At 39.1% G+C, this 24,303-nt stretch overlaps 1 protein-coding gene across 1 annotated transcript in view; it reads right to left on the minus strand.

The window, feature by feature from the left end:
• gcgrb (glucagon receptor b) overlaps window positions 1-19,868 on the minus strand; it is a 55,491-nt gene extending 35,623 nt beyond the window's left edge. The window contains exon 1 of the mRNA XM_047575575.1: window positions 19,510-19,868. The gene's annotated coding sequence lies outside the window, so the exon portion shown is untranslated. The remainder of the gene's footprint in view (window positions 1-19,509) is intronic.
• Window positions 19,869-24,303: the final 4,435 nt, after the last annotated feature.

Here is a 24,303-nt window from a genome sequence, read left to right on the forward strand (position 1 = left end):
GACTACTTTCCGCCTCCATATTTGCGCTTCAGAAAAGGAAGTGAACCAACAAAATATGACAAAACTAAAAATCCCAACAGTGCAGGGCTCCAGCTGAACCCTATTGGTAAAACAGTCGCAACTATCAAGTATCAGAGTCAGAAAGGAAGAGCTGTGTGGCTTCATTCAAGATATCACCATGACACCTCTGTCGTTTATTCAGCCAGCCTCGGGCTCTTTCTTTCACAAGATTAAGAGACGGAAAATCAGTCATAGTTAGGACACACACACGAATAAGACAGAGAGGCAAAGCTGTGCAATGGAAAATTATTACAGAGGAACACGAGTAAAAGAGATGAGGAAGTTTACAGGGACTGGAACGCTTTATATACACAATGAAGTTCCAAAATGTTTTGGTTCCTTTTATCTATAAAAAGTATCTAAGGTAAGAGATACTTACTGCAGATTACTGCTGTTATTTAACTTACCAGCAATGATTTGAACACTGTGAATGTGTAAGGAGGGTTTTTTTTGTTTATTTTTTAAGAAGTTGACATTCAGTATTGATACCTGCAGGACCTAGCTGTGCATATGAAATCACAGGGCTAAAAAAAAAAAGAAAAAACATGAAACAAGCACGTAAAAGGATGCAGTATGAATGCCAAACTTATTAAAGCCAGTAGTATCTCAGTCATGAACGATCACTGAAAGGAAACAAATCTGCAAATCAGTTCTAAAGAGATACATACAGACAAACAAAACTATATTTTTGAGCTAAACACACTTGGGAATATGTGACTAACAATCACACTAAGATCCCATTTTTAAATTGTGCTACAAATAAATAAATAAATCACTCCTTCCAGAAGGAGCTTCTACATGTGGCATCCATGTGGATGTTACTTAGGCATGTACCATCCACCTAGACCAGACCAGACACCCCCAACTCTCAACCCACAGGACTCAAAGGTCCCACAGGACACCCTCAGAAGACCCATGTCCATTCTCTGATGAGTCACAACTGTTTTAGAAGCACAGGGAGACCTACACAAAATTAGGAAGGTGGTCATAATGTTATGGCTGATCTGTGTATTATTCATTCCAAAACTGACTCCACTTGTGACACTGCCATTATCTGTTGCACTTGTCATATCTAACTTGTCATAATGTTATGCCTGACCGGTGTATGAACAACATTGGGCATCAAAATTTAAATGCTAAAGACAACATTTCAAGCAAACTCAAACAATCTTTCTTTGTGTGTCCCACATCTTTTTTACAGTATGTCTCTAAGGCAGAAATGGTGGTAGGTTATGAAACTGCATCTTCATGCTGTCTATCCATCACATTCTCAGAAATTTAAAGAACATATTTTTGGACCTAAATTGTCTTGTGACTAGAGGAAAACCATGAGGGATATTCTTCATTTTTTTGCTTAAATGTTCACTTGGACTCAAGGACAGAATAATTAGGATTTAGTATTTTCCCAAAACCACAATTCAACAAACTCAGCAAAATTCTCACAAAAGTCTTGGTGAGATTTTAGATCAGACATAGCTTCACTGTGATATCTCACTGCATATATCACATGAGTCTGGAAAGTCTGTGAAGGTTCTCAGTCATCCAGGTCATGGTAATCCAAAAGGCATTGAGGACTTGTAGAAATTCTTTAAGACGTTTCGCCGCTCATCCAAGCAGCTCATCAGAAACTTGCTTGACCAGAAATTGGTGCCACTAATTTCCATAATGGCTGGTACTTACATGTTAAGAGGGGGGACTGTGTGGGGGACAGGTAAGTTTCTGGTGGGTGCACCCACAGAGTTTTTCCTATTTAAAGCTCAACTTCCCACTAGTCTCTCAGAACTGAAGAAGCTACTCGGGCGAGTGGCGACATTCTACAAGTCCAGTTGCCTTTATTCAATGGCTTTTGGAAAAACTAAAGAGCTATTATCATTCATACTATAGTGTGTTTATATTCTTGTTTCTGGCTGTCCGCCCCTGGAACTTCCTTCCCAATGACAATAAGCAGGTCGTGAAAGATGGCTATCCAGGACTGTTTGTGACAAACGCATAGTCTGTCATGTGTCATGGTCTGAACTCATGACATCATCACTGAATCTGACAAAACATCTTGTCAAACCAAAATACTGCCTGAGACAAGTATGTGAAAAAAATAACAAAAACAAAAAAAACAGCCCTATCATTTAAATGACACAAAAAGCTTAAGCAATAAATGTGCCAGGAGTGTTCAGCCATTTATACATAATTCTTTAATGACAGTGATGGCAAGAAGAAGCCTAGTGAAGGCGGGGAAGGACACCGACACATCTGGCAACAGAGCTGTTGGCAGGTGTCTTTGTAATTTGAATATCATATTTCACTGTGGCAGACCGACAATTACATTAATTGCCTCGCTAATGAGCTGTGCAGTCCTTCATTGTTTTATAAAATTCACTGTAGAGTTACACATGACAACCCTCAAACCCAGGGAGCTGGTTTTAGTCTAAATGTCTGGCGAGTAAAAACAAGTACAGCCTCATTTAAAAATAACTACTAACAACCATTTATGGCAATAGTAGTAGTAGTGTGTGGTATTTGTATTCATAAAGAAGAATGGTGGCAAGTTGGAAAGCAGTGACAACAAATACAACAGCATGAATCCAATCGTGTGTTGGAGGTGGATGGTTATTTATTCTCAGAGCTTTTTACTGACCATGTGCTCTGTGCCGTAGAAAAGCTCTCCCCCACTTTGGTACTTCAAAAAGTAAAGTAATGAAGACACATTGTTGAAAAAAAAATTAGAGGTGACATCAAACACAGCATGTCCTTGCTGTTAATGTGTGTCACAGACGAGAGAGGTTTTATATGTCACATTATTTTCACCCTGGTAGAAGTGGATTTGAGTCATTCAGTCACTATGAAGATGTTTTATGTTGTCAATTTATGCAATATTTTTTTTACAAATGGATTTGTCATAGTTTCCCAGGAATAAATGTCTCGGGATGTTCTTTATTAATTTGATGGGGTTTCATGCTTGAGTCGTGGTTGCAGAGACAGTGGGTGGATGCATGGGGGCATGTCACTGTTAATTATTGCTTTCGATTGAGTGCCATAAACAGTGCCTTCATAACAAAAAATAGCATTTTGTTGTACTGACTGAGCGGGAAAATTTTGCAATACATTTGGGGTTACTAAACCATGGTGTAATTTGGCTATAAAATTACTTGGCTATAAAATAACAAATTACAGATCAGCAGCTGTCTGTCACCAGACAATGCTACCAGAGGAGACCTAAAGATTTCTGGAAGATTGGTTTAATTCTTAGTTTTAACAGATTACCACAAAGTAATTTTTTGCAACATGACAGATAGCCAGCTAGCTAGCCCGGTGTTTTCTTTGCTCACCATGACTTCTGTGTGTCACTGACTGTATATGCTATGGACAAACCCATCGTGACATCACCCATTGGATTCTGAAGCTCAAAAGAGATTGGAGCCATGGTCTGCGCCGTACTGTCCGACAGCAGAGCCACGTCATCGATAGCTCGTCTACACACCTCTAGACTGATTCACGTTTTTGTTTTATTAATACTATGCTCTGCTCTATCTCCACCAGTTACAAAGAAATGCTGGCTTATACGCTACACTATTTATTTCCTACTCTCACAGTCCTATGAGATCTGAGCACATGTGTCATGGCCACTGTTAGTCCTTATGATGGCACAACCTATTTCTATTTCATCAAAAAACTAAACAAAATTATACTTCTCTGAATGTATGGACTAACACATGACCATACGTCAGCATTATATTAACTACCTAAAATGTGAGAAACAATCCTTGAATAAAATATTTAACCTCTAGTTTTTTATTTTAGCCCAAATCCCATCCACTAACATGGAGGGGTGGAGCTTATGGCCTCTATTGCAGCCAGCCACCAGGGGGAGCTACACATGCCTTAGTATAGCTAAGTATAAGAGATGTAGGAGTTGTAGCATATAACTTGCTCAAAAATTAACTCTGCTGTTAGCAGGCTACTAGTTTGATCATCACTGTCAGCATTTGATCAGCAGTTCATATCTTATTTATTGACTGGTATTATATTGTGAACAGGTTCCCGGTCTTCTGAAGACTGAAGATGACACGGATGTCAGAGAAGCAAACCACAACACAGAGAAAGGTGACAGTTACCCTGCATCAACAGCTTCATTCAGTCCATTATGGAGTTTGAATGGAAGACTTCAGACTGAGGGTGGTAGGCAGCCTGATTTTAAACACTAGAGCTGTGAGCTGAGCAGGCATTGGATGTTCGTAAAGAATCAATAACCTTGCCGTGTTCTGTGTTGCTGTCCTCAAATGCTAATATGGGACAGGCTATGTGATCTTAAGAGTGGACATGAGAGGGTAATGTACTGTCATCTGTCATATACTCCGTAGAGAAAACATTGATACTACATCTTATGTATTCAGCAGATGCACTTGTAAAATGTGCATTAAAGGTGTGAGAGCCTCTTGGGGAGTGATATTGAAAGGTATAGATAAATGATGTTAAGTCTCATCACACAATAACACACCATGCTGTCCATGCTCTATTCCTCTTCACTGATCCTCAGATATGTGGGATTTCCTTTAACTTTGAGATTCTTTACCTTTTACCATCCAGTTTACTCATCCTCCACCCAAATCGTGTTAGAATTATCTGGAAATGACAACTAATAACTGAGAAGAGTGAAAGACAGTGATGCGTCAACAGATATTCCCCAAACAGACCATCAGTCCTCTGCAGGAACACCATCACACGCGCAAAATTTCATAGACTGGGACTTATTATTACACTATTTACATTTCTCTTCACATATTTTTCTTTTTTCTAGGGGTGTTCATATTTTTCACTAGTGTTTTATTTAAACGTCTGTGTATTATATGTGTGCCTGTGCAGAATTTCGTTACATTCTCATAATGAAAATAAAGACTCTTAGAAATCAGATTCTTAGAAATCATTCATAACTTTCCCGTTAGTATTATCGAGCTGACTGTGCTCACCCTGCAGCTACTCTGTCTTCTCTCACTGTCACCGTCTGCTGGATGATTCACAAGCAGGTTGCACAAAATAACCCCTGATGTTCTGCAATCACTGAATCTCTGTTTCTGGTAGAGTGATTGCGTCGGCTCAGGTGAAACAATTAGGGACCCTGACAAATAGAGGGTGGTAAAACTGAAATATTTTTCTTTCTTCATGTATTGTAATCTAAAAGTCTCAGAAACTTTTTTAATATGTACTCTATTGAGGGGAGAAAAGTGACATCTGTGATTCACAAACACAGCCTCTCTGATCACAGATTCAATTGCTGTATCAGCCAGTCACACACATTTCATTCTGATTCACATGATTCAGGCTCATCTGAATGTACATTTCTGAATGAAAGGCTTTTATGTCTGGACCATAATCAAATCACAGATCAGTTATATCAGAAAATCAGTGGCAATTTCAGGAAAGGTTTGAAGGAACTGATAAATAATGGCATCCTCAAGACGCTGGCTTCAGTTATGAAATCCCCAACCGTATTAATATAACGGTCTCAGTCTGGAGACTGGCGGCCAGGACCTTCATGACATTCTGTTAGTCTGAGGTGTCAGAGCTGTGGGGTTTTGTTTCATTGTCATGGTTTAGATGAGTTGGCTGATAGGAGCAGTGTTACTTTTGCAGGTGAGGAATTATAGCCAGGTGATGGGGAAATTATAGGACTGGTGGCATTTAGTGGTGGGGTTGCAGACAGCAACCAACTTAACACCTGTCACCTCCCCCCATGGAGAATCTATTCTGGCCTCCAAAGTACACACAAAATGCGACAACTTTTCTCTACATCTGTGTTTGGTTAAACTATTATGGGGTTACAGTGGAAACATGGCCCTGCAACATGACAGAATAAAATGGTCATTGTAAGAAACATTTCCAGTTTCTGGTTATTCCTCACTAATTAAAGCATAATTATGAAAAACATATTCAAATTCTTCCAACCATTCAAATTCACAATTTTTTTTGGCCGTCCATATATATGTGTGTGTGTGTGTGTGTGTGTGTGTGTGTGTGTGTGTGTGTGTGTGTAAACAGCCCATGATGCCCTAAATCCTATACACTTAACTTTTAAGGGATCAACAAATTTAAGTAATTAATCCTCCAGGGAACAACAACGTTGACACCTTTTGATGTATTTCTAGATATTTCACGAGGCAAGAAATGTAAGCCACATCGGATTCATCTTCTAGGTATCTGCATGTCTGCATGAAATTATTTCATTTGATTTTTTAGTTTGGATTAAAGTGGGGTACTCTTTGATGCTACTGCCCCTTGAATTGTACCATTAACATGACTATGTAGCCAATTAATAATTAGTAATAGTTGCATGTTCTATTTACTATTTGTATGTGTATGTCAGGTTTGTTCTTACAATAAAGTTTTATTATCGTTGTCTACTCACCACCAGTGGTGGGCCATCAGGGCTTGCTACAAGGACCACCACTGCTCGCCACAGTATGTACAAAATGAAGTAATAGTTTGATCAACATTATTGGCAATTTTTGTTTGTTCTTTTATTCATTCTCTGTTGAACTTGAATCAACTTAAAGTTGTTCTAAAGTAACTATAGAAATTTCTCTATTCATTTGTCAGTGTTACCCTTCCCATGATGGATGGGATGTTTCTACCACAGTGGACTGACAGGATAAACCATCCCATGTTTCCAACAGAGAACTGGGATAATGTTTGTCCCAACAAAAACACGCAGGATGACTAAAACATTAGCAGTCAATGAAAGATATGCAGGGTTAAGTGATATCCTAGAGGGTAAATTATAAATACTGTACCCAGCTCCACTGTCCTTCACATAGCAGCACACACACGTGCACTACAAAGAATGCATGGGTGAACACATGAGCCAGACAAAAACCCATTTAGTAAAGCCCACACATGGACATCGGCAGATGTGTGATCTTGGTGCTGACCAGCCTGGACACATCCTCCCACATCATTCTTTGAGTTGCCGGGATGCATGCATATCTCAGAGACAGAACAAGTCTAAAATCATATATGTGTCCTCACAGGTTTTCTGCAAGTGTCCTAATAACAGTGACTTAATAAATCAGCTAGTGCTTACTGCCCATTTATATAGAGTAAATGAATGAGTCATTGGCGTAGAGAAATTGTCAGTTGGGATTTGTTTGAAAACAGCAGTGACAGCAGATGCGTGCTGAAAATGTCAAAATGTCTAACTCAAGTCATCCAAGTGTCAGACAGACAGCACAGACAAACCTCTTTCCTGTCTTTTCCCTCATGTTCTGACTTTACCCCGGGCTATGTAGAGTAGATCATATTATATGTTAGCTCTTCATGTATAATGGATAAGCTGTGAGGCAGCAGCCTGTAAGACAGCTTCACTCCACTTTGCTTCCAGCGTGGTCCATTTGCTGTACTTAGTATAAAACCTTCATGGGGATACTACAGAGTTACTACAGAGCAGCTTTCGGATACCTCACACACATTCAAGATCAGGACACGCACTTGTCTGTTTCCTCACAAAGAACGCCTGTATGGTTATTTAACATAAATTACAGTCAGATTATACACTGCATATAGATAATATAAATTTGGCAACATTTTGGCAGATAAATATTATGTTAGTTATATGAAAACAGCCTTCAATTGATTTAAGACTGAAATCTGCATCCACCTAAAGTACACAATTGAATATTGGTATGGTAACTGTTACCATGGGCATTTTAAAGCAGTCCATTTTCATTAGTCAACATTTGTACTTTCTACTGCAGTGAAGTAAAAGGCCCTGTTCATTAACATCCTTGCAAGGGATTCCTAAGCAAGTGGTCAGTTAAAGTGCATGTGTGAACACGCCCAGGACGCATTGAGGACATATTTGAGTGATCCAATCTCAGACCACATCTGGAGGCAGTCTAGGATGAATTTGGATGCATTCTTTTAGTGTTTGGTGTGAACACACAATGTATCCAATATTCTGTCGTTGCAGCTGATAAGCACATAATAAATCATGCTGATGTTAAAGGAGCTATGGGAAGTTACATATTTCCTCAATAATCACCAGTGTATTTACTGCCAGAGATTTTTCTGTCACTGCTTTAAACAGCACAGCATTGAAATGACTGTGCACATGGAAGATTTCCAGGTTCAAATCTGATCTGTGGGCAGGTCTGTAAAATACAGGGTAACGTCAAGAGTATATAAATATATTGTTATTATTTCTTACATTCTCCATGCCCATGTCATGAAGCACACACAACAAGCAGTGATTCTGATGATACACCAGAAGAAACTCATTAGAGACGGCAGCAGTATACGACATCGTATGTGCTCCAAATGATAGTGTTCATTTGCATACAGAGCGGAAAACTAAGATTGGATCTCAAATGCTGGATGGGGACGCAATGCCAGGTGTGAACACAGATCATTAAAGCTGTCCAAATGAGATCGGATTGCAGGAAAATAGAAAGAGAAACTAATATAAAATGGGTAAATGAGAGCTGATAAATTAGCCACCTAACTGGTTAACTGCCTGTATGTCTGGGCTTGGAATATTACGGTAAAGGCCAGACTATGTAGACATTGCAACAGTTAACTTAGAGCATCAGCAGTCATGTCCAACATTCATAAGCTAAAGTAATAGGGAAAACTATTTTTGGGGGGTACAAGCGTCAGCTTCATACTTTAAATCATCACAATTCCTTGTGGCTCGACTTTCCATCTCTGCGTTTCTTTTTTTTATTTTACAATTCTCCTCTGTCTCCATATGGTTTATATTTAATGAATCTCATCAGACTCAATCTGTTTTAAAACGCAGAGAGAATACTAATCTGTCCAAATATACATAAGTGATGCATTCTTTCACTGTGAAACTTCCAGTTGTGGGGTCAAATAAAAGTTAGAAGCAAGAGCTCTGGGAGAATGTATGAGCACATCACACCTACACACATAAACAAACACATGGTAAAATGCAATGCACTGAGTGGGATGAGCAGAGGTGGGAGAAGTTCAATTTTACGCTTCAAGAAAGAGAGTGAGAATATGTCAGGAAAATGGGACTGGAGTAATCTGAGAGCAGGAGGAGCTGGAGAGGGTAGCGGAGGATAAGGGATGGTTAATGTAGAGTGTGAACAGGTAATGAAATAAAGGGAAAGGGAGAAAGAAAGACATTCAGTAGAACAACAAAGGGAGTGTTGAACTCTCTCCGTAGGTATAAAAAGGAGGGATTATTACAAATGACAGGGGGAAACTATGAGAATAAAACTGTAGATGCAAGCTGCAAATACTCAAAGTAAGAGGGAGGTGAGGAGAGTGGGAGTGAGGGATGGTGCAGGCGGGTATAGAAGGCGATGGCCTTATTCATGGCTTTCAGTTTCATTGCTACTCAGGGAAACTTGCAGAAAGAAAATGAAGAATAGTTATCAGAGAATACAGTAACAGCAGCACTCAAAGCAAAGGAATGAATGACCGCAGAGAAACAATAAGAAAAAATGAATCTATAAAAAGTTACTGCCATCACATTTCAGATTGCTAAGCGCTAACTTGCTCTTTGCCACATATTTAATGGATGTCTGTACCACAGAGAACATACAACAAGCAGTAATGTGGGCTATATAAACAAAGTTGGGAAGCTCAAGTTAGTGGATGGGTTTAAGCCTAAGCGAGTCTGACTTTCATGGGGGAAACAGGAGTGTATTTTAAATAATTAAAAGCATTCTTTTGTTGTCTACTAGTTATAGTTTCATTACTATAACCTGAACTTTAAATCTGCCATAGTTACCATATTTACGATTTCACAATTGTAAAACCATTGGCATTTGCATGAGGATTGACGGTGGAATGATGCAATGCCATTAGTTGATTGTGTTTAATGTTTAATTTGACCTTGAAATGCAAACTGTACGTGAAATGTGGACGTAGCTGCAGTCACCTGGAAGAGTGAGAGGTTGATCTGAGTGAGAAACGGATTCAGACCATCAATGTCGATCTAATCAGGCACGCCTCAATTATACCTCTATTTAACGCTTAATATCTACTTAATTACTAAATTATTTTCAAAAGGACCAGCAGCACACACATGCGTTTAGCAACAAGTGATATTGCAATTAATTCTACTTGCCCACTGGCATATATACTGTGTACGGATTTAGCATATCGAGCTTTTACAAAAGAAGAATGTCAAAATGTGATGTGAACTCAAACAATGCATGTAGTGTAAATTACATGTAAATTACATAAACCATTATTTTGATAACTGACACATCACAGATTACTTGTGCAATTAGTGGACTAATGGGATCATACATAAATTGCAGCTTATCGCACCAGCATGCAGCTGCTCTTATATAACCAACATTAGCTTTGAGCTTCAAGTATTTAAGGTATGAGCAAACACAAAAATTATTTCTGCCTTGCAGATTTTGCATTACACATTCTTCTCTTTTAAAATTTTGGTGAAATGCTCCCAAACGTTCGAGCTCCATTGCCCGTTAGCCATGATACTGTTTGGCCATAGCTTTTCCAGCGACATCACAGCTGACCCCTATTACCACTACTGGTAGACAATGCAGTGGAAGGTACAGATGAGAAAACAATGACGTCAATTATTAAATTGGACTCACGATTTTGATGTTGACGTAATCATGACTAACCGACTAATCTTGGCAGCCTCAGTGTAAATACATCAATCATCTGCGTTGTTTTGTTTGATGTACCGTAGATGAAAGCATGCTTCTTTCTTTGAAGGATTTCTGCAGTCATAGCATAGAGGCATACAGGAAACAAGAAGACAGCCTCAACAAAAAAAAAAAAACATAATCAGAAGTGTGATGCAGTTGTGATTAGATGCAGATCTATGTCCAAATCCAAAAAGCATTTATGTACTTTGAAGCTGTGTGCAGCTCTGCCAATTTTTGTGCATATAGGCAATGTGATCTAGTTTGTGGCTGTATAGCAGCTGTTGCTTGCCCTCTGTCCAGTTTAACTTACAGCAGCATTCAGAAGATTTAGGTACAGGCGACATGGGCATATTGTCAGGGGCAGCACACCCGTTTGAAAAAAATAAATTATAAAAATCATTTCTTGTATATGTGTGACTGGATTTCTTTTGCCCTGTATACTGCGTCCCATCAGCGTGGTATGATCTTCCTTTGTCCGTTGAAGTGGGCGACCTCCGACTCTCTAATGAGTAGGCAGCTTTCTGCTTGCTGGGCAGAAGATCTAAGTTACAGACGTAGTGGTAGATGCGGACGGGGGCGGGATGGTTTCAGGAAGGGAGCAGGGAGAGTGAGCAGGCACCACCAAACACTGTCAAGTAAACTACACATAAATTCAGTTTATTACTTTTAAATAGGCCAATCACTGCACTGACAGAATGTCCTGATTTGTGTTAAATAATGAAGTCAGTAAAAACAAAATAAAAAAAAAAGCAGTGTGTTCACCATCAAGATGAAGTGGTTTAGGCCTGACTCTTGAATGACAGGTAATGCATAGTCAGATAAAGAGGTTTGCTGCTGTCTATTTATGATTATGATGATGCTAATATTGTGCCTGTAATACTGAAATAGGACGGAGAGCACAATCATTACTGAAGCTTGCGCCCGGGCACTGAACAGGCACAACTGGCTCTGGCCGTGTTAGAAATATAAAAGGTCCACACAATTAAAGTGAAGGCAAATGATACTGATATTGTAACATAAGTAAACTATAAAGACACGGGATTCTTCATTTTCTTCAACAACTCAACAATAAAGAAATAACAATGTAAATACTTCTCATAACAATGTACAATACACCTGTGAAATAATTCTATATCATGTTAATAATTCCCTGTGATGTGGAACAACAGTGTCTCTCTACTATGTGTGAAAGTGATTGTTAGGATATGTTGTACTGCACTGCACATATTCTTTTCCTTGTTCTAATTTTTTTTTCTTCTATTTATTTTTTCTATTCCTGTTCTTCTACCTGTACAGTGACAATAAAGACATTCTGTTCTTTCAATTGTGTAAAGAAACACAATGACAGTCCAGCGATATAAAATATTAATAAGGCATACAGCCTCACGTCCATCCTCCCTACAGTGTTTCATTCAATTCCACAGGGGGGTCTCATGATGATATCAGCATAAGACTGGGAAGATTATTCAATGTGATTTATGCTGATGAAAAGCATCCCTTTTTTAACCGGGCAAAGGCGATCTGCTCTTAATGTGCTCTAAATGCCAATGAGTGACCTCACAAAGATAGCCATACAAACATCATGCATGTTTCTTTCTGAGAACCAGTTTAAGTTTCATACCATCAGATTGAGGACATTTGTGTAAAGTGAGGACATTTTGGCAGGTCTTCACTTTTTTGGCCTCACTTTTTGGCTTTTTTGAAGGTTAAAACTCAGTTTAAGGGTAAAGGTTACAATTATGTTATGGTTTGGTTTAGTCTTAGGGTTAAGCATTTAGTTGAGATGGTTAGGGGTTAGGGTAAGGGGCTAGGGAGTGCATTATGCCAATGAGTGTCCTCACAAAGATGGCCATGCAAGAATGTGTGTGTGTGTGTGTGTGTGTGTGTGTGTGTGTGTGTGTGTGTGTGTGTGTGTGTGTGTGGACACAGAATACATCGGAAACCTGTCTGGGTCAGTGTTGATTACATAAACAATTGTGTTTATAAAGCAAGGTATTCTTTCAACATCCATGCAGAAAAAATATACACAAGGCAACACGCTACAACCTTCAGCATGCGTTACGATGTCAAATGGCCAGCTTTAGGTATGTGTGTACAAGCCTGGCTTTAAAATGAGTCTCCACACTCCCACATCATTTGAGGCACAATATTTGAGAATATTTTAATGATAACCTCAAATGAGCTCTACTACTGTTCCAGAAACATGAAAGGTTTTATGTGTGTGTGTGTGTGTGTGTCATGACTCTTGCAACAGTTATTACTTGAACCTTGGATATTTCCCTTCGCATTTTCCATATGCACCATAATCTCCAGTAAAGAAGGTGAATAAAGAAATCAGTGATTAAGGTCATATGCAGTTTAACTCCATGTAACACCTCATTTTAACTGATGATCGCATCAATAATTAACCACATTTTTATACACTACTTAATGACAGAGTCACACTTGTGTACTCATGTTCAGTTCATATTCATAAATTTCTTACTTTTTTCAGTTACAGTAATCACAACTACAATCACAGAATTTTGTAAAATACTCAAAATTGCAAATTTTGACATCACTTACAGGTGATTTTCCCTTTCAGGTGATCATTTATTTTAGTTGTAGTGTATTTCTTTCTGAATGTATGAGGCAAGACTTTACTAGTGCAATAGCACCCATCATACAGGAAAGAGGCACTACTGCACTGAACCCCAATTAGCCACAACCTGCCCACAGAAGCCAAACATCTCCCTGTGCCTTAAATAATAATATGCAACATGTATAATAAAATGAACCCTGCTTTGTTGTGGTTTCACCTCATCCCACACTGTACACTGACCTTTGACCTTTGACCTACTGACTTATTGACGTTATAATATATGATGTACTGCAGATGTATCTGTGCTTTACCTAGCTTAGCCGCCTGTCAGCTAACAAATATTCGTATGGAGCCACCACGGTCTGCACGAAAAAATGCACAGATGAGCAGGAAAACTGCCAGTTCAAATCTGAGTGATCGGGTGGTCTTACCGGACCACACCAATGCTAAGCCGAATTGCTTGATATGAACTCAGACTGCAGTGGTGTGTTGTAAGCATCACTTCAACACTATGCATGATGCCAGCTTCTTCATAAGGGCCGTCAGTAGCAGTGTTTTCATTACAGACTTTTTGTAAAATAAAAGCAATATTTCCAACATTTCAACTTTGTACGCGTTACCATTGAATGAGCTGTAAGTCTCATAAAGTCTCATTAAATTCTCATCATGGGAGATTTACTTTGACGAAGAGGAAGTACTTGAAATGTACTGGTCACGTGACCCTCTGCGTCGTCTCCGGTGACGCTGATGACGGGGAAATGTGGAAATAGTGTGCACTTTTTAAACTTTTATATTGATATGTCTGAAAAACCACCTCATGAGAGCATAAAAGTGTTTGAGTGATATATGAGAGGTTTTTTGAAATATAGGTGTTCCAATTACTAATTTTATTGCAATATTTGGTTTTTGTGCATTTCTAGGGGTAATGGAAATGCAGAAAATGTCATTCATTCACTGAGTAGTGCGTGAAAGTGCATTTATTTTGGGTTGTTTTTAAATCTTATTGTGGTATTATGATAACTACAACAACAGAACTACACCTAATAATGTGTATGTAACACATTTTATTCCTCAAATGCTAAGTTAAAATAACAAATAGGTGCAAAGAGTGAACAGAAACTGGAAAGGCAGAGCTAAACTAAATAAACAAAGACATTCAAATAATACAAAGCAAATTATACAGTTTGCCACAAATATGTCTAATATTTGTTGTGTTATTGAAGTATTTAATCTAATATTTAATCTTTGGCTCTTCTGGAAAGGAATGTGGTTGTAGAGATGCTGCCGATGTCTCTTAGGACACTTTGCTGATGGGCACGCTGTTTAGCAATCACAGTGTTGTTACTGGTGTTATCAGTAATACAAAGAGGTATGTCAGGTCTTCGTAGAAAAGCTGGCATTGTTGTCTTTGCCTTGGGGTACACCTTTCCTCCATTTAATTTTTTTGGTTTGATGCTCAAAACAATCTTTGTGAACCCCCAAGCCTTAATTATTAATATACATTATTACAACTACTACTATACATAACTATTACAGTATACTGTTACTACTACTACTAATGATAGCAGCAACACCAACTCTCTTGGCATAATGAGCAAAAAGGGCTTGGCATGCACAATATTTGGCCCTTGGGTAAAATGAATTGAGGGACCCTGGATGACTTTGATGCGTAATCACTCACCCTGTGTCTACTCTCATGAATAAATAATGCAGAGATCTAATGCAGGAGTCTACAAAAGGAAACAAGCACAAAATACGTACAGCTAGTTTTTACATAAACCTCCGTTTCTGTCTTCATCTTGTTAACAAGACACGTAAAGCATCTTATCAGCATTAAATTAGACCTTCGTATATTCATGACTGCAATACATTTACTCTTCCATACAGACAATATGTGTGTGCGTGTGTCTCGATTACAGTTCATTAGACCAGTAATGTTCTCTGACTCAAGGTGACAGATTTAACCTATTACCGTTTGATTGTTTTATATCCAAAGATGGAATCTCAGTTATGTCCAAGGCTTAACAAACTGTAGCGTGAATGCAGGGTAAAGATGTCGGCGATGTCCACCATCACCTTGGGCTTCCAATTATTTAGTATAGTGCAACCACAAGCCTTTATTTTACTGGTGTGAAGCCGTACCTTAGATAAAAAAGACAGCAGCTGATGTACAGTAACTGAGGCTGTTGAACTGAGCACTGAAATGTCACTGTTTGTTTACATCATCCTTTCAGTGCAGTTCAATGTAAAACATCAATAAAAAGCAGCGGTCAAACGCAGTTCCTGTGTATGATCGGTTAGAATTTGGAGCTGATGGAGTTCAATCGGGCAAACAAACTGAAAGAAACAGCAGAACACCTCACAGCATCTGATGGATTTGCTTTCACCTAATCATTAATTTATTTCTACCAGTGTCTAGTAGTGGAAAATCAATTACAGTTTTAATTAAACTTTCCAGTTCAAGAACGAACACAGTATTGTATCTATCTTCGGCTTGACATCAGTGTTAGGCTATTTTGTTAACTTGTCCATGGGACTGAGTGATGCTTTGTGCTTGACTGTGTGTGGTCGGCAATCAAACCACAAATATTCAAAATACTACGGACCTTTTGTAGGGCTTGTGTTTCTAGGAAAAGGCTTGGACGAATTTAACAACATTGTGTCTACGTTCAGTATTTCTTGGCAAAATCCAATGTTTTAAATTGTGTGTGCAATTTTCTGATTCCCTGTCTTTGTTGGAAGACACTTGTAAGTGCTCAAATCACTGCCACCAAGGGGTCATCTGTGGGATGGCATGAAATATTTAAAGGGATCTGATACAAGATTGGATCTGGGATACCTGAAGCTTCTGTGTGTGACCAGTAAGAACAAACAAGATTCCGTCTTGATTAAGAACACAGGTCCAAATCCATTTAATGATCAAAAACTTCACAGGGCACAGGTCCATCCATTTACTTCAGGTCCACCCACCTAGACCAGACCAGACACCCACATCCCATAGCAATGACACTCTTTGGTGGCAACAGACATCCCCAGCAGGATGCAGCCTGACACAGATACACACACACAAAAATGCTTTAGGAATAACTAAAAAAAACAAACACTTTGGAACAAATCAAAAAACATGAAAAACACTTGCACAAACATGTGAACAAATTCACTAGATCCATCATGCACTGGAATAACCCTGATCCACAGAGGTCCCTCCCCTCAACCCATAGGACCTAAAGTCCCCCCCACCAACAACATCCTGTCTCCAGACACCACAGTACACCCTCAGAAGACCCATGTCCATGCTCACAACTGCTTGGAGTCACAAGGGAGACTTGGTCAGTGTACATCTGAGAATAGATTTTAACAAGTAGACACATCCTGATGTAAACTATACTATATACAGTAAATTAAATGCAATGAGCATTTGTTTACAGCTCATTGTAAAATGTTAGCATCCTCTCCATTCTGCAAATCTAAAAGTGAATTTATTTACAAATCAGTTAGTCCATTGCAAAGGTCCTTGTGTTATTTTTTCCTATTTTAACTGCAACATTCAGTTGCTTGATCTCAAAAACTGTGAAAACAAGGTGTCCGTCTTGTTTGACTGCATTTAGTGTAACTATACCTGTGAAATGGTTCAATTCAAGGCAAAAGCCCTTATTAGCTGTTTATTTGACCTTAGCTTCCTTCTTGGAATATTTCCCAGGAAAGTATCAAGGATAAAATCAATGTAACACTGGCTGTTGCTTTGCTTATCATCAAATTATTGCAACACTGATGCCCACAGTCACGCATTCCAGTGAGAGGGAGATTTTTGGCCGAGTGGTACAACAGATGTAACAGGATAGTGGCGAGTCCCAACAAGTTAGTGTGTGTCAGCCACAGCTGTATACTCAAAATTCACACTTCATAATGTGTGTTATGTGAAATGGTCAAAATGAGGAATAAATAAATGGATTCATCAGGATTTAACACACAGTGACATGCATGCAGATTTGTGTTTCACGTAATGTTTTAAGGTCATAATGTGTCTAACGAGTTCAACTGAGGAAGAAGGGTCTTGTAGCGGTAAAAACGGGTCCAATTTATCAATGACAAAAATCTTAATGTGCAGAAATGACCCCAACAGCCTCCATCTCCATTTCTTCTGAATAAGACTTGTCCGACAAGCCATGCTTCCCAACGAAGAAGTTTTGACTGAGAAACCTTGAGGCTTTGACAGCGGCTTTTGTGTCACGTGGAAGAAGTTAATGGAAAAAAGACATCAGCTTACTTCACCTGCATTCGTGCTTGTGGACCTGTGTCTGTGAATCAATATCTGTCCTTGGAAATGTTCCTGTGTATGGGCGCCGACCCATCCTGACCACGCAAATCAAATCTGTGGCCATCATACCATTACAAAAGAGTGGTCTGATGTCTGGGGGAAACCACTGAGCTCCCGGGCAACACGACCTAGGTTATTAATTCTTGGAGAGTGAAAGGAAACAAAGCCGGGGGAAAGGTATACAAAGATTGAAAAGGCTTAGTGTTCAAGAAATTGGTATTCACTTTTAAAACTGTTTTCATATGACTTGGGCAAAAGTTTAGTGTTGGGTGGCAAATACGCTGAATATCCAAAAGGCACGTGTGTAGCAGTATTTTTTCTTTCTTTCTTTCCTGAGATCTGAATCGGACCTTGCTATCTCAGTGTGTTTAGTTATATCTTTGATTCGTTCATATGTTTTAACAGAATGTCAGAAAACTGGTAAAAATAAAATTACGCATTCCCCAAAGTGATGAGTTTGGATTTTATGTGAGCATCACTCCAAAATGCCCAAAATGGATTAAATGGATATTCACATATTATTGAGGAAAAGCAACACATTTTCACACTCGTCACTCGAGTGATTAACTGAAAAAGAAATTAAAAATCACTTAATTTTCAGTTGGTTATCAGCTTATTACTGAACAGACTGCAGCGCTATGATCCCAGAATAATGACAATAATGATGCTGGTGTAATGAGATATTACAGCAATAAGAAGAAATGGTCATTTAGTCAACTCATTATCATCACAATAGTTTTCTCTGCATGATCCAAACTGCGGTCTCTGCTTTTTGAATATATAGTGTATATATGTAGATGAGTTTCTCTTCCTCTGTATCTAAGAGATGCAGATCATTAGACCCTTACAGTGAAGTAAATAGATCTTTGTTTAATTGTAGATGGGGCTGGGGCTGCAGCTCCATCACACTATAATAACTGCTCCCTGCAAAGTCTGCTGGTTATTATCAGAGCTTCTTTACATGGCAAAGGGACTGCAGATGAAAATTAGCATTTAGGCTAACTCGGGTGCATTTACATTGTCAAAATCGTGATTAATGTGCACTGTCGCGCGCAAATCAAGAAATTGAAATTGAAAATGGGGGTCACCAGAAAGTTCAGGCTCTAACTAAGATAATCTCATTTTTGAGATTGCAACATATTTGGAAAAATATGACATCACCATTCTACAGACACGCTTTAAAGCTAAATAAATGATTTACACCCTCCCATATTGAGCTTCATCAGTTAACTTTATCTTTTTCTTTGGAAGCCATAGAACTGGTGGAGGGAAACAGAAAATAAGGCAGAAAGCCAGGGATATGTATATCACTTCAAACTTTCCATAAGGACGATTCATATGTGAATCAAAATTATGGAAAGTTTGAAGATGCCAGCAGTAGTAATCAAACTGAGAAACACACTATTCAATAGTATGAATATATGATGTTGTTGCGTGTTATCGGTGTGATCCCATGTCTCATCATTTCACCAGCCACAACGTTACTTCGCGGCAGACTGATGACAGACACAGATAAATGACAAACATCACCTGCGAATTTACTCATTGGTGCCAGTACAAGAGGAAGATTTTACTAAGTTTTCCAAATCAGCATTCAGTTTACAACACAACACAAACAGCAAAACGACACGGGCACAGAAGTCATAAAATATCTCACATAAGCGATGGCGGCGATCTGCTCTGCATTTAACATAGATTTAACATCTATAACAACATGGGATAATTGATGCTGTGCTTTAATTTCGCGCTTTTTATGGAAACACCAACACAATTATCCTGAAAGAACTCTGAGAGTAAAGCCATGTGCTGCCCTCTGGATTCAATAAAGAGCCCGCTCATCTCTGTTAGAAAGTTGTTCTAATTTGCGGATGAAGAGAGCAAACACCACCGAAGCGACTTCTCACCTACGCGTCCAGACCTCCTCTTGCGCCGCTGGCACACTGCCCGCTGCTCATCTCCAAACCCGGTCCATCACGGCAGGTACAGTCCGGAGAGCAGAGCCAGGACGCATTACAGTGTCCAGAGACAGGTGAAAGCAAGAAAGAAAGAAAGAAAGAAAGAAAGAAAGAAAGAAAGAAAGAAAGAAAGAAAAACTGGACCTCTAACTTCTCAAGTTTTTAGAAAAGAGTCCCGTCTCAAGGGTGGAACCCGCCTTGTTTCTTTCTCTGCAGATGTCTTGGATGCACTTTTCTGAATCAAATCTCGCTCCTGTTGCAGAGCGGACTGGAGCGCGTCGGACACACAGAGGATGACTGTTGCGCTGTTGGTGCTGTGCTCTACTGAGTTGTGCAGAAAACTCCGCAGAATAATGAGTCGAACTTCCGGGTGAGAGTTTCAAAATACACCTTCAAGTAGTGGATGACTGTAGATAAGCGGCAGGCGGACTCTATGTGGGTGTTTTTGTCATTAAATGTCTGCGTTTAGACCCAGTTTGCCTATGCTAAGAGAACCAGTATTAAAATTTAAACTTTAATCATTCCTGTGGGTATGGAAAACAAAATAGAGCTACAGGGCAGTAGCTGTCATATCTGGTGAAATAGACTTTTAAGTGATGTTAATAATAATAATCATAATAATTAATGGAATGCTGTCGAAGTAAATCTGCACAAACATGGAAAAGCAAAATCCCTAAATGTATGTGATAAGAATATATCATAACTGGGAGCAATAACAGCCCTGCTGTATTTGTAAGTTTGAGTGACCACTATACAGAAAGTAGATTCACAGGATTTGTGTATGAAGGAGAGTTTCTGGAGATCCTTCCTTCCTGCTGCTGCTGGGAGACTGTACAGCTAAGTAGACCTGCTCCCAGTAGATCACACACATAGTATTTATTTATCTATGTTTACTTTACTTGTCTTGTGTGCACTGTCCCTAATAGGCCTACTTCATGATGCTGCTACACTGCAGATCTCCCCAGAGTGGGATAAATTAAAGGAATATCTTATCTTATCTTATCTTATCTTATCTTATTCTTATCTTATCTTAGCACTTTAAGTTGTTTTTTTTTTGTTTTGTTTTGTTTTTGTGTGTTTTTTTTTTCATCTAAAACACTCATATTACGGAGGCTGTTGATCTTAAGGATCTCAATAAACTAGGAAGAGGGGAAACAGTTGCTGCATAGATCAGTTCAGATGACTCATTTTAAAACCCTGCAGCACCCACAATGTGACGGTGCATGTGGAAATGGGGCTGGTGACTTGTAGCTGCTTCACCCAAATTAATCCAAAACGTCATTCTTTCATGACCAGGCTTTTTCTCCCCTTTATTGTGAGATGTTGTTCTGGTACCTTCCTGTGAGATGACTTCTAAATGCCGTGAGCTTTGTGCCAGTGTGTTCTTCCCAGCCTTTTTGCTGAATGTGATTGAACGTTTTTCCTTTCTGACTCATGGTTGGCAGTGTTGGACTTCATGCAGACTGAAGGAATTTAAAAAAAAAAAAAAAAAAAGTCCACCATTTGGAACATCTCTCAAACAAACGAGTAGATGATTGAAAGATCACAATGTGATGACGTTGGACGTCGTAGTGGCTGAATATGGAAAATATGGAGGAGGAAAGGGAAGGGTTGTCATTGGGATGTTTCTCTGGGGCAGGTGTTTGCTGCAGTCAGCAACAAGCTCACTGGGGAGGATCAGGAAAACATTAACCAGCTCTGATGTTTAGGTGTGGAGAGTGGCTCCAGCAGCAACCGTCTCTGCCAAGAATAGTGCAGTGCTACGCTGCACTGTTGAGCTGAGATACTACACAGAAGCTGTGATGCCTCCAGCATACCTATGTAGAGGAGAGGGGGAGGTAACACACAAACTGAATATCAATTCCAGGCAAACTGAACTTTTAGAACAAATTATGCTTCTTAACAAGCCCCAACGATTCAGTTTGGTGTTTGGTTTTAAGTAAATATGAATATAAATTTCTTTTTTTCATTGCAAGATTTCCCTGGAGATTATGTAGGTGTAGCTAGTTAAGGCTCCAGTGTGCACTGTGCTAATGTGCATGCATGCTGCCACTTGTTATTTATATGACACGTTTTAACTTTTACTGCAACGAGAATTCAAAATCTCCACGCAGAAAATTCAAATTTGACGGTTCGCGTACAAGAATCGCTGCACCATCAGTTGTGCTGTTTTATTGCATAAAGCAGTCTTTCAAATGAGCAGTTTCATAGCCGTTCCCTGGCCTGATCATGCTCCAGTAGTAATTTAGATATACTCCTAAGATAATGAGACCATTGAAGCATGGAAACGAGGCTAAGCCCGTGTAAGAAAACCCACATGCTGGAAGAGCAATGAGTCTCATGAGGGAAACAACAACAACTTTGGAGACCCTGTTTATTCTCAAATTTCTGACTGCAGTCTCATGACATTTGGCTCTGAGAACTGGCTGAATGCCTCACTATCATAGGATGCTTACCAGTGGAAATGGGGGAACCATACAGAAGTTAAAATATATGTTTGTTTTTTGTTTTTTTTAGCATTTTTCTTGACCTTAGCGTTCACAATAGTGACCAAAAAGAAGGTAAATATGTGTTCTGTGTTAACCTTGCATACATTTGTAGGCAAAATGTGTTTTCTTTTTACATTTTACCATGCAGTGTATACATGTTGTATAACGCAGTTCATCATTTCCTGGTCCGGTTTATGTTTTTCAGTTGTTTTTTTATATATATATATATTCATCAAACATTTTATCAATTTCCATTTCTGTTCAACAGATCAACAGTCACACTAAGACCCTCTGTGATGCATCACCGCTCAGACAGATTGGATTCAGGTTCTGACTCTCATAATTGGCAGGATAACCGTGCTGGGTGATGTAGCCGGGCTCTTAATGGTGGTGGAGACAGGAGGTGGTGGTTGTATGTTTTCATCAGTGAGGGAGTCGCCCTGTGGATTTTCAACTGATGTGAGAGGAGCAGAATGCAGGAAAGGATGAGTGGAGGCGTGAGGTGAAAGTTAAAAGACGATGATAATGATAATAATTAAATTCATGTTCTAGAGAAAGATTTGTGCAAATTGAGAAGTCATTTGAGGAGATTTAGTGTTCTCCTCCTCTTGAACTCAGCAGTAGCTTTAAGAGCAAAGCAGGACGGACACATGTGAAGCAGTATTAATTACACAAACTGCATATTAATCATCTATTATATTTTGCAGGCTTATCATGTATTATTTTCAGGCGTAGTGCGCAATGATAATACGTTCCCATGTTGTGTTCACCCGCATGTCCAAATGAGCTCTTTGAACATGGATTGCTTTCTCATTAGTTTGGGGCGTTGGAAACCCATTTGAAATCATTTTATGTGGATTAGCAGAATGATAATTGTCTCTTGTTAATGAAAAAAATGCATGAACACTTTTATACTGAATTGTTTTTTTGTTTTGTTTTGTTTTTTTAAAAAAAACAATGTGGTTAAATAAATGCACATTAGGAAGATGAGCACCATTGAAAAACAAACTGGCTGCATGCATTTAAAACTGTATTGAGCTTTTCTGTTCAATAATTAAAGAAAGACAAAGAAATTCAGTCCTGGTTGATTTGATGACTCCTTCAGCTACAGGTGCCAGCCTCCAGTGAGGTTTTAATCCTACAGGTCACAGAATTCTGGGGGTAACAAAAGGCTTTTGTCTAAAAAAATAAATAAAAATAAAACTACACTTGGCCTTTTTCCATCATTCTGTGAGCGATTTTACTGATTTATTACGGGCATGGTGTGAGACTGTTAACAGCAGAGTCAGTGAAAGGATTTGGTTACCTCACTGAGAAGTTGGAGGCGTGCAGTTGTGGTTGTTCCCTCTTCTTCCATTACTCCCTGCATCATTTCAAGCTGAACTGCGGCGAGAAATAAATCTCGGTTTTATGTGGATTTTTGCCGAACAATGGCTGTGGTGAAACAGTGCATTTGCCACCTAGACACTTTCAATGTGAAGCTGCAGCAGAAAGAAATATTCAGTCCACATTACCTGTTTGTCTTCACTTAAACCAGTGGACATCAATAACCTTTTTGAGAACACATTCGGCACTAGACAGTACCTGATAATAACAGACAAATGTTTCATTGAAAATCTTTATTAATATAATAAGTTGTCTTTAAAAGGGCAGCACAGATTGTGTTATATGCGTCACAATCACTGCAACTGGGAATATGGCACAAATCTTCAGTTAAAACTCTCAAGACACTTCAGAAGTGAGTAACACAAAGTACGCCTATAGACACATGAGGATGTAGTTAATTGATTTAATTTATATATCTTCTGCTTCTACTTAATTAATGTCCCAAGTGTATTTTTCACGATTTCACGTTTAGCTACTTATATCTGCAGTTGAGCTTGGCTGGGTACAACAGTCAAATTAAATTGCAAATAAATGTTTTACCTGGCACCGTAATCATCATTCTGGACAGGGTCTGGCTGGCGAATGGTTTTGCATAAAGTAGGACCCCGAGCTGACGTCCAAATGAGATAAGAGTAAGCATGACTGCCACCAGCCTCTGAATGAGAATTATTGCAAAAGGCTTTAAGATTCTGTCAGATACCTCTCAGTCTGCTTTTAGTCTGAACCTGGAAATGTAGATCCATTAATCTGAGGTCTGGCTCAGCGTTTCCAGATGAAATCTGGTCTCAGGCTAGATGCTTAGTGCTCTCAGTTCAAGGCATTATTGTTTTTCTACCCTGCCCCCCTCGTCCCTGTTTTCCATCTCTCT

This window comes from Mugil cephalus, chromosome 2 (assembly GCF_022458985.1).
Source record: "Mugil cephalus isolate CIBA_MC_2020 chromosome 2, CIBA_Mcephalus_1.1, whole genome shotgun sequence".
Lineage (NCBI taxonomy): Eukaryota > Metazoa > Chordata > Actinopteri > Mugiliformes > Mugilidae > Mugil > Mugil cephalus.